Source organism: Mercenaria mercenaria, chromosome 9 (assembly GCF_021730395.1).
Source record: "Mercenaria mercenaria strain notata chromosome 9, MADL_Memer_1, whole genome shotgun sequence".
Classification (NCBI taxonomy): domain Eukaryota; kingdom Metazoa; phylum Mollusca; class Bivalvia; order Venerida; family Veneridae; genus Mercenaria; species Mercenaria mercenaria.
Window position 1 is genome coordinate 47,965,279 of NC_069369.1, and position 12,720 is coordinate 47,977,998.

Genomic DNA, 12,720 nt, shown 5'->3' on the forward strand with positions numbered 1-12,720 from the left:
AGTCACCTCCCTTTGGAAAACGACGTTTTCTACAATTATTTTGAAAAATTCTTGTTTTTCAAAGTCTTAAAAGAAATTCCTATTGACTTTCCTAAATATCACAGGTATCATAAGAAAGCATGTTCTGTTACAAGAAAAGTAGTCAAAGCACCATTGTCTGTCAAGGCATGAATTTCAGAAAATATAGCAATCCATCTATTGAAAAAGGATACATACACAAATTAATATAATGATAATTTTGACGATGTCAGTAACATTGAAATGGCAAAATACATCTTCAATCATTTTCTTCGATTTCAAAACTGACATATCCTTTCCAATTATGGTCCTATTTTTGGAAATATTTCCGGTGTTATTAAATATAAGACGATGATTTTCATATTTTAAGTTAATATGCATAAGGGTTCATCCACGTCAAAAATAAAATTCAAATGTGGTTTTCTAATTTGTGTCAATCAAATGTCATTGAGCATCTGATCTTTAAAATGATTGAAACAAACCTTTTTTAACAACCACTGAGACAAAACTATTTATTATTATTATTATTATTATTATTATTATTATTATTATTATACAACATTTATATAGCACTCTTTTCATGCACTTGTACACGTTCAAAAGTGCTTTACAGAATAAATTGCAAAAATACAAACAAATACGTATACAAAGATAATGCATTCCACATTAACAAAAATCATGAATGAAAACAAGCATAATTTAAAAACAAGATAAAAAAATAAATGTATCGGTCAGTTAACAAAAATATTGTACAAAGAAGTGGGTTCTGAGCAGGCTTTTGAAAGCAGCTAGCATGTCAGCTTCCCTGATCTTGACAGGAAGGGAGTTCCAAAGCTTTGGAGCAGTGCACGAAAAGCTGCGATTGCCATACATCATGGTTTTAGATTTTGGCATAACCAGTGACAGCGTGTCTTGTGAGCTTAGGGTCCTGACCGGTTTATACACTTCTAGCATATCCCTAATATAGGCAGGGGACTGATTGTGTAAAGCCTTAAAGGTGTGGGTCAGAACCTTGTACTGCACCCTGTATTTCACTGGTAACCAGTGAAGCTCCTTCAGAACCGATGGTATATGATTCCGACGGGGCGTCTTAGTTATTACGCGAGCTGCAGTGTTCTGGACATGTTGCAAGTTGTTAAGTGTGCTGTTTGGTATATCACTTAACAAGGCATTACAGTAGTCTAACCGTGAAGTAACCAGGCTGTTTATAAGGGCTTTTGTGGCATCACTGGTAAGATACCGTCTGATGTGACCTATTCTGCGAAGTTGTGCATATCCAGCCCGGCACACCGAGTTGACTTGTTGTTCCATATCCATACCGCTGTCAAATACTGCTCCAAGATTCCTAATACATTTCGTGGATTTTATCACAGAATCACCGACCTTCACAGAAACGTCATCAATGTACTTGGAGTTACGCTTTGATGTCAATAGCATAACCTCAGTTTTATCAGCATTGAGCCTCAGCATGTTGGAATTCATCCACGAGACAATTTCAGCCAGACAGCTCTCAATGCGGCGCAAAGCTTCACTTCTGGCCACAGCCTCTATCGGCTTAAAAGATAGGTATAATTGAGAGTCATCAGCGTAGAAATGATGAAGACGTCCATAACGTCTGCATATGGCACCCACGGGTTTAGTGTACATGATATAGTTCTTTGAACCAAGCACTGATCCCTGGGGCACACTGTATTTCATCAACGTAGGCGTCGACAACTCACCATCAACGCATACAGTTTGATAGCGGTCACTAAGATATGATGACATCCATCAAGTGCTTTGTCTGTGACTACAAAGTGATGTTCGAGCCGGTGTAACAGTGTCTGGTGATCAATCGTATTGAAAGCCGCAGAAAGATCGAGAAGCACGAGGACTGTTACAGAATCTTGATCGGCAGATGTGAGGATGTCATTCTGTACCTTTATCAAAGCCGACTCAGTTGAATGAAACTTTCTGTAAGCAGACTGCAGTCCATCATGTAACTCATTTTCACTCAAGTGCCGCTCAAGACGCGCATCTACTACCTTTTCTAAGATTTTTGAAATGAAAGGGAGGTTAGATACAGGCCTGCAGTTTTTGAGAATGTTTGGTTCAAGACCTGGTTTCTTAAGCAGGGGTCTTATCCTAGCACTTTTAAACTCTTTTGGTACATAACCTAATGGTTAACTTTATTTCATGTGCAAAGAGTAATTCTAACATGTACGAAAAACATTGTGTGGAATATCTGTTTCGATTGATGCCAGAGTTAATATCAGCAAGGTAAAACAGTTTATTCTTCATTCTATCTACGAGAATGTTAACTATACTAACTATCTTAGTTTCTCTTCCAATACATATATGTATACCTTTGTTCGTAGTATCTCCGTTTCTGCATGATGTCCGGACAAAGGAAACATAAATATAGCTTAAATGTTAAAAGAATAAGAGGCTAGGGCTGATACAGCTTCACATTTATTTGAATATTTGACAGAAAAAAATCAAATAATAAAAATAAACTGTTTTATGCAGGAATAGCGATCATGCATGTTTGCAGAAACAACATCTGCGGAATTTCTCAGGCGTTCCCTTGGGATTTCGCAGATCTTGGTGCGTTAACCGTACAATAATAAACCAGTTGTAATACGGTTTTATCGTAAATGTTTTTCCTCATACAGTCAAAATTTCACCAGAAATGTCAGCCAATTTTTCGCAAAGTAATATAGCAATTCAAATTCGGTTGAGGACTGCTGCTTATTCTGTTAGAAGATGGAAGCCTGTCTCGCCTAGATCCATTCAGTTTTCACGAAACGTAAATTTGTCTCTAAAAATATTGTACTTAATCTGAAATTTTTTTTTCTAAAGACCTGAAAATAACAAAATAGAGTTCAAATTTATTATATAGAAGTGAATATCAGATCATCAGAAAGTAATATTCTGGTAAGAATGTAATAGCATATTTGTTGAATGATTTAAGGAAGAAAACCAGAACGGTTTTCTCCGTTTAAATACTACAACAAAATAATAGTAGTAGTAATAATAATATATCTGTTTCACATTAATAGAGAACATCATAGTTTGAAACAAAACACATAGTTGTAAATGAAATCAGAATATCTAGTGTTCGCGAAAATTGTCCTTTGTTCTACCACAAACATACAGTTTGATAGCGGTCACTAAGATATGATGACATCCATCAAGTGCTTTGTCTGTGACTACAAAGTGATGTTCGAGCCGGTGTAACAGTGTCTGGTGATCAATCGTATTGAAAGCCGCAGAAAGATCGAGAAGCACGAGGACTGTTACAGAATCTTGATCGACAGATGTGAGGATGTCATTCTGTACCTTTATCAAAGCCGACTCAGTTGAATGAAACTTTCTGTAAGCAGACTGCAGTCCATCATGTAACTCATTTTCACTCAAGTGCCGCTCAAGACGCGCATCTACTACCTTTTCTAAGATTTTTGAAATGAAAGGGAGGTTAGATACAGGCCTGCAGTTTTTGAGAATGTTTGGTTCAAGACCTGGTTTCTTAAGCAGGGGTCTTATCCTAGCACTTTTAAACTCTTTTGGTACATAACCTAATGGTTAACTTTATTTCATGTGCAAAGAGTAATTCTAACATGTACGAAAAACATTGTGTGGAATATCTGTTTCGATTGATGCCAGAGTTAATATCAGCAAGGTAAAACAGTTTATTCTTCATTCTATCTACGAGAATGTTAACTATACTAACTATCTTAGTTTCTCTTCCAATGCATATATGTATACCTTTGTTCCTAGTATCTCCGTTTCTGCATGATGTCCGGACAAAGGAAACATAAATATAGCTTAAATGTTAAAAGAATAAGAGGCTAGGGCTGATACAGCTTCACATTTATTTGAATATTTGACAGAAAAAATCAAATAATAAAAATAAACTGTTTTATGCAGGAATAGCGATCATGCATGTTTGCAGAAACAACATCTGCGGAATTTCTCAGGCGTTCCCTTGGGATTTCGCAGATCTTGATGCGTTAACCGTACAATAATAAACCAGTTGTAATACGGTTTTATCATAAAGTTTTTCCTCATACAGTCAAAATTTCACCAGAAATGTCAGCAAATTTTACGCAAAGTAATATAGCAATTCAAATTCGGTTGAGGACTGCTGCTTATTCTGTTAGAGGATGGAAGCCTGTCTCGCCTAGATCCATTCAGTTTTCACGAAACGTAAATTTGTCTCTAAAAATATTGTACTTAATCTGAAATTTTTTTTTCTAAAGACCTGAAAATAACAAAATAGAGTTCAAATTTATTATATAGAAGTGAATATCAGTTCATCGGAAAGTAATATTCTGGTAAGAATGTAATAGCATATTTGTTGAATGATTTAAGGAAGAAAACCAGAACGGTTTTCTCCGTTTAAATACTACAACAAAATAATAGTAGTAGTAATAATAATATATCTGTTTCACATTAATAGAGAACATCATAGTTCGAAACAAAACACATAATTGTAAATGAAATCAGAATATCTAGTGTTCGCGAAAATTGTCCTTTGTTCTACCACTCATCTATCAATGAAAAACGAGACAAACATAATAATGTATACTGAAAAAAATATATACACATTGTAAATAGTTTTTGTTTATAAATAATTATAAGCATGGTTTGTAATTATTCATTTTATGAATGATATATGGGAATATGGGCATATGCGTTGCCGAGTTTTCTTATTGAAGGAAATACTAAACTGTCAGTAATACATGCTCTCAGCAAAATATGAATAATGCATGGTTATTTGATACAAATGTACCACGATATGTAAACTGTCAATTAAGACCAACGCCTGAGTCCTAGTCTGCGACATAACATCACGAAACTGTTTTATCCGTATCATGATACAGCCGTTATGCATCTCCTCTCATACTCACTTCTGAAAGGAGCTATTTAAGGTAAATAGAAGTTTTAGTTAGATCTGTGTAATGTTTACAAAACAAGTCAAGATTTTTAAAGTCTTACTTCTAAATTTTAGACCCAGAACGTGGATGCATTGTTGATGTTTTAAGAGCAGTTTATGCTCCCTGATAGAATTATCCATTTTTATTTTTTTTTTTGTAAACGTTAACAAGTTTGTGACAAAATGTACAAGACAAAGCTTTCAATTTTAATAATTACTGTAACAAGTATTTTCCTTGTTTCTCATTAATATTTCTTGTTTATTTGTTCTGCTAATATCCGATATTTCAATGAGGCAATTCACTTCGTAGCCAAAACCAAAGATATTACATATCATAATTTAAAGTATGTACTTTAAATACAAATATTAATCGAAAAATGATAGATATAATTTTGAGAATTAATCAGATTAAAAAAGTATCGTTTGTACGATATGGTTCTTTCTTTTGTGTGTGTGTTTTATTTCAGTATCCTCACTTCGTTCTCCTGGAAAATATGTCAAGAAGAACAGTCAATATCATATGGCTACCTGTACATGACTTTTAGTTAGGATTAAGTACACTAAAATTAATCATACATTAAGACATAACCTAAATGATTACAAGAAATGGTCATGCCTGAATTTTCCACTGAAATCAAATGGCACCATAGAAGTAAGAAATAGAAAAAACAGATGTAAGATACCGATATATGAAAACAAGACTGAATATCCAACAGGGAAAACAACGTTCTAAAAACGCAGCCTCCCCAAACGTAAACCCAGCACGTGGACGCGCACACGACCGACACACAAACACACGCTTGCACGCACACACACACGCGCGCCGCACACACGCACACAAGATAAACACACAAGTACAAAACAAACACATAAACACAGTGGGGCACCGCCTTCGAACGGTCAGTGGCAAAACCACCACTTGGGGGCTTTAACCGGTTTATGGTGCACCTAACCTCACTCTTACCCCCACCATGTTCAAAAGTCACAGGACAGTGTAAATAAAAGTTATCCCCGCCAGGTGAAACCCTAACATACGCAAAGGCAAAATAAGACATGTAATGTAAGACACAAAAATGCTCTTTTATATATATATATATATATATATATATATATATATATATATAAATGCTATCCTTAAGAACCTAAAACGCAGGTACTCAGTACCTTTGCAGAAGACAGAGCAACAAGAGAAACACCCTTAAGGGACCGACGAAACAGGCCAGAAGACGGAAATCAAAATAGCTCAGTCCTGGTGGGATTTAAGAACTACCTATCATAGAGTCCTCCACCTGTTCCGTCAGACACAATCAACGTCCAACTGTAGAAGGGCTGAACACCAAACATGCGGTGTGTCTCAAAACAGTAAGGTCTGTAGAAAGAATTTTAAAACCGTTTTTTCCCTTCCTGCATGTAAGATCTTAGTTATAATCACCAAATATAGCAAGTGTTACCAATATTAAAAACAGAAATGTTCCTGTAATAAATGTATGGAGTTCTTATCATTTCAACTAATAAACACGCACTCTATGTTTAGGCATCTTATTAAATCGTAAATCTACAGAACGTAATATTGTGAATTCTAGACAACTGAAACAAAATTTAATATGTTCAATTCTTATTTTCTTACTTGAAAAGTCAGTTCGTCCAGCTAATTTTGTCGGTTCGGCACCAGATTATTAACTGAGAATGGCAAGGCGAATTTTTATTACCGGTATTTGGCAGAAGACACTAAATATTACAGCTGGTTCCCGGTGTTGTTAACGCTTAAGTTGGCTTTAATTTACCATAAATTTAATTATATTTTATACAGAAAGTTTGTATTGCCTTCTTTTCGCTATTGGAATAGTTGGTTTTCATAATGACTCTCAAACAATGTAATGGTTACTGTAATTTCAATTTTGCAATTAATTGATTATTTCAGCGTGTTTTCAACCCTGACTGACCAGTCAGGTGATATTCTCGTACCTTATAGGACAATGTGAGGTATGTAAACATTTGTAGTCAACCGAACGTTGAAATCGTTGGAAAAGTTTGTTCTAGAAAAACAAACTGAAACATTGCTTTCGACGTATTATCTAATTATCTTTATCTATAAAGCGGTGTAGCAAAATGTTCATGTTAACTTGAAATCCATCTTGATTGAAATATAGTTCGTGGTAAAACAGCTTTTATTTGATTTTGAATTATATTGTTGTTTTAGTTTACGGAGGTCGAATGCTCTAATGCACAAGTAAATAACTAATAGATGTCTTTCATAACCAGACGTAAAACTCTTAACCGCTTTCTATTTCTTAATCTTTTATATTTACAGATTTATTTCCGCTTTCTTCATTAATGTTGTAAATGATCCAGTTTTGCATATTTTTTAAGTAATAGGGCTCTGAAATGACAAAATCTTTATCTTCCGGCGGCTGTTTCAATATCAAATGTTTAGTTATAACACACACTTTCCATGGGCAACGTTCGGTAACAAGCAGGTATTTCATATGACGACTAAAATATGTGTATAACGGTAAAAGGCTTTCAGTCGTGCTTTAAAATGCCCAAAATGTTTTGTTTTAGGATGGTTAGTACTGTCTACATAACCACACACTGTGCTTTATATTTTCTTAGATATATACTTATTTGATGTTGACTTACTGAAAAGAAATAGATCACGAAATTGTAAAATCGCCAACTAATTGTCCGGAGACGTGACTTGTATAAACAATCACAGAAATTCCTGCGCTGTTATCTGGAATATTCTTGTCAAACTGGATGAAATTAATTCATACATAAGGAAATAAATGTCCATTAAATGTTTTGTTTCTTTCTTCATCTTTTCATCGGTCAACAAGCTTGGTCCCTTCCCTTGTGGGATATTAATATGTCTTATCTCCTCGTATATGAACAATAGACTGTGTGTACATGCCAAAAATGGATAGAGGATTAAAGGACGTTTTGTGGACGTTTCGGCTAAGAATTGATTCCGTAACGTTCCATTAAAAATTTCATAAAATCTCAGTTCTCCAGTTTGAACCGGAGTACTGCAACATCGCATAAAGGTAACGTAAGCAATGTTTTCACTGGAAAAGAAAATAAAGTGTTTTAAACCCACGTTAATTTCTTGGGTATATTCAATAATTTATGAAAGAAAAAGAACGTAGAAGAAGTAAGTTTCACAAAAAATTAAAGATTAAATAAATACAAAAACGACGTGTTATGATGCAGAATTCGTCAGGATGAACACGAGATTCGAATGTACATGTAGTATCTATAATTGTATATTTCTACATTGAATATGATATTTTGATGTTGATTAGTTTTTCTGTGTATGGTAAATATTTTGACAAGATAACATCTCCATGTGCATTTTTAAATTTAAGCAAGTAGACAGTCTGACGAGGAACACCATGAAAATATTCGATTACAGTTCTTAAGGGAACCATTTTCTGAAACTATGAACTTTCCTATTAAATATGCAAAAACGGGGATTTCTAATTATTTGTCCAATCGGAATATTAATATTTAACGAGAAATTTGACAGGATGTTCCTTGTATGGAAAGGGCACTAAGAATTGGCGACAATATTATTGAGGAATACGATATTGTGTCGGTTGATATAGATTTTTATTATATACCTATATAAATTCTGTAAAATGATCGGCTTGTATTTCACAAGTAAATACGGACGGGCAGAAAAACATTCTGTGCTGTACCTTTTGTATTGTATGTTGCCGGACTTTAATTAATATGCATGACCCGACACAGTTCTATGAATAGCGCACATAAAAACTTCACTAAGTTCCATTTTAACATCGATAAACATTGAAGATTTCGTTCAATAACAAAACAACAAACAAAAAGGTGGAGGTATATAATAAAAGGGTCATTATAACAGTAGCTAGATCTGGGATTTTGTATTCGGCTCCCTTGGATTTTGCAAGACCGGATCACCCTAGGCGCTTGCGCGTCTCATGAGATCCAATTTGCCAAAAATCCACTTGAGCCTAAGACAGCAGTCCATATCGAGCTATTATTACAATAACCCTATAATATCTAACTAGAAAGAAAAAATGTCTTGCATTCTAACAGAAGTAATCCAAAGTACGTGTTTAAACGACACCGCTACGTGCCTAAATAAATTAACAAAGACATCACACCAGCCTGGGATTGATTTGTTATTCTGGATACTAGCGTTGTATTAACAATTGAAAAGTTTTCGTTTCAATACCCAAAGCGTTCCTTTGGTCAAACAAAATGTGATAACGTCATCACACATGTGTTATAAAAATGTCTGATTATTGTTTTGGGTATTTAGGACGTTACACAAAGCACGTTATGTAATATTTTGAGAATAAGGTGAATAAGTTATCTAAAGGTACAAATAATATTCTAAATAATACTAAAATCAATCATACAGAAGCATTAGTTGGCTTGTTTAAAACAGAAAGCAGAACATGTGTTCATAATCAAAAGCTATAGACATGTACAACTGTAGATGCATTTATTAGATGTTAAATATTTGAAAGAAAGTTGGTTACGGTAATTTTTCCTGTAGGTCTAACCTGTTCCTGGTGGATTTTACAAATAAGTTCATGTACACTGGGCTACCTGATACAAGCAAACAAATCATTATCTTCCAGAAGCTTGTGAATTTGTGTTTATACTTCATTAACAAATTGTTGCAATTTCATTTTTTTCTGTGCTAAAATATGTGTTAATATAAAACGTGATTTTAATTTTTATTTTATGTTATCTTATTTTTTTTGTTTGAGTAAATAGAACAAAGAAATGAAATATGTTCTTTAAGATCGAGAAATAATATTACAAATTAAATATTAATATATAATAAATAACAAATACACAGCTTTTTCTGAGGAATAGATTTCGAATTGAGATACTGACTCCATCTTTTCTCAATGTAATTTAATCTAAATTTAACTGAAAAATCATTAAATTATATTCCATAATTATTCATTTTTCTTGTTTTCAAACTTTATTGTTTGCTGTTTTTAAAATATAAGATTTTCTCTCTGTTCTCTAACAACCTAACTAGAATATTGAAATTAACCTACGAACATAGCGTTATATAGGAGAGATCGTGTTTGTATACAAATTCTATTTTTAGAACTGATAAGACAATGATCGGGTGGGCAGAAGCCGACCGTCCATGTTTTTTGTAAACAGTGATGTTTTTCTAACGGTCTAAACTTTCTTAAAACACAAATTACATAAATAATTTTTTGATCAATGGAAAGGTTATAAAACAAGCAATTTATTGATTACTTTTAATTGTTATTTCGAAATAAAATGGATTAATTATGAACGCTTAACTTACACTGTTTTTCTAAAGGTTGTGAAAATCACTACGCCGCTTTTAAAATTATATGTCATTTAAAACGGTTATTCATTGAAAAAAGATATTTGGATACAAAAATATGAAGATTGTTAGTATTTCAAATCTTTTTGAATTTTGAAAATCCATAAATGAGCAAAAAAGTTATTAAAAATTAAAAATTCTGATTCAATACGCAAACGGTGTTAAAATCATTTGTTTTGCCAACCACCAGATAAACAGATGTTAACGCGTGACGTCACGGCGATCTCTCCTATTACTTACTCATTTAAAACCTTGTCTATGAATATATATTTGTTGCCAAAGATCGTGCAAATTCATAGGTTACCCATCACATGAAAACAGAAGAAACGAGGTTCAAATTATTTCATTAAAAAACTCAAGTTAAAGAAATTGCAAATTCACACACTCAAAAAATGGGCAATATGTCCATTGTAATAAATGCCATATACATGTATATAGAAAAATGTTATCTATCACAGAGACCACTTTATACAGTACATTAGAGAGTAAATGTTGTTACATTTGTTAAATGGTCCTCTATCATAAAATGTAAATCTTATAAAATAATAAGCTACTGTCTTATTTCCAACATATTATGTAGTAATATATACTGTTAACGCACAACCTTTCAAACTGAAGCGTTTGCAGGTAGATATTGATTATTAATTATGACTAAATGTATTGACCAAAGCAAACCACCAACAAAAGCTTTTTGCCCTAAAGGAGTACTTAACATGTTATGGTTAAATACCGAGGTTTCCCTTCATTTCTCTTAAATGATATTGTTATTAAGGTGTGTATTAACAGAAGACTAAACGTATGTAAACAAGGCGATAAAAAGCTGTTAACACACAAACTTTAGACGTACCATGACGAAACGTTTATGTATAAAGGCCCTTAAGCACACAAATTAATGTACATTTAACGATATGCATATAATATTCATAGCAAGTTTTATTTTAGAACATCGTGAGCGCGTGTTTATTGATTTTTCCCGTTATAATACGATAAACATACTTTATCCCTACAAAAAATAATATTGATATATGTATTAGAAATTGTGCCATAATAATTGAAAACGAAGAGTGAAATTTAAACGTTAGCAGTGTATATACATGTGTCTTGCTTATGACCCTGGGACATTAATAAAGTATAACTGATATCTGGAGCAAAAATGAATAAAAATCTGTAACTGTTATGGGATTTGAGGATTAAAGAATAGCACATGATTAGCTGCTACATAAATCCAACGACTTTTGGGCCTTTAAGTATCACAAGGGAAATATGCCTAAAACAGATTAAATTATGCAGAACACGTCTATATTCTAACAGTGTATCATGGACTCAGACAGCGAAAGCTGTTTTGATCAATCTACCTTTTAAAGACTATTGTTTTCGACGGAATAATCAATGAAGTATCTGCCTATAAAATATCGTCTGCACGTTTTCTTAAAACGACTTCTAAAAAGGACTACTTAGCAAAGCAAAATGCATACATGCATGCCCCGTCTGAAAACCATTTCAATATTGTTGAAAAGCTTTAAAGGCAAAGAAAATCTCCTATATAAGTGACCCCCCCCCCCCCCCCCCTTTAAATACCAGACTTTTTAATCCCCAATATACAAGATCCTGTCTGGTCCACTCTGATAAGGGTCCATAAAACTCCGGCAGACTTGACATGTAGCCTAATTATTGTCAGAGAATCATAAATTTTATTGCCTACAGATAAATTGGTTATTTCCTGTGCATTTTATTGATTGGAGTGCTGTTTTTTTTTGTTCTTTTTTTTTTTGTTTTTTTTTTTTTTGTTTTTTTTTTATTCAGAATGTACACAAAATCATTTTAATTGATAATATAATTTTGATTGCTCAGTCATGTTGAATAATTTCCCGGCCAATTGAATTATAACTCTTATAGCAAAGCAATTCTCACTGACCTCAACAATAAAATAATTATTTAAAACTTAATATTTATTTAAAGAGAAATTACAAGTTTGTTTATTCAATAATTATGATCTTTTTATCAAAAGTAACAAAATAAAACCAGAAAAAGATAATTGCTGGATTTTATCAGAAATTATTTAAAGAAGCGTTCAGTTGCATTTTTAATAGATAAAAAAGGAATATGGACAGAAGGATTTTATATATTAAAATGCATAATTCCCCTTGTGTCTAAATAATGTTTTTTTTTATGTATAATAAATCCAGCAATAAAGATATATCATTGTTCAAAATACACATAATTTATTATTTCTAAAAGCTATGTGTCTGAATGCATTTTTTATATTTTTGATAAAAAACAGCAATGATGAGATGTAATTGTTAGAAAACTTGATTTATTTAAAATATAATAAAAACACTGTTGTATCTTATCACTTTGTTTATTTAGCCCTATTTCAATCAAGCTTTCTAAACTCGTTATAAAGGTGAGAACTGATTTGCTA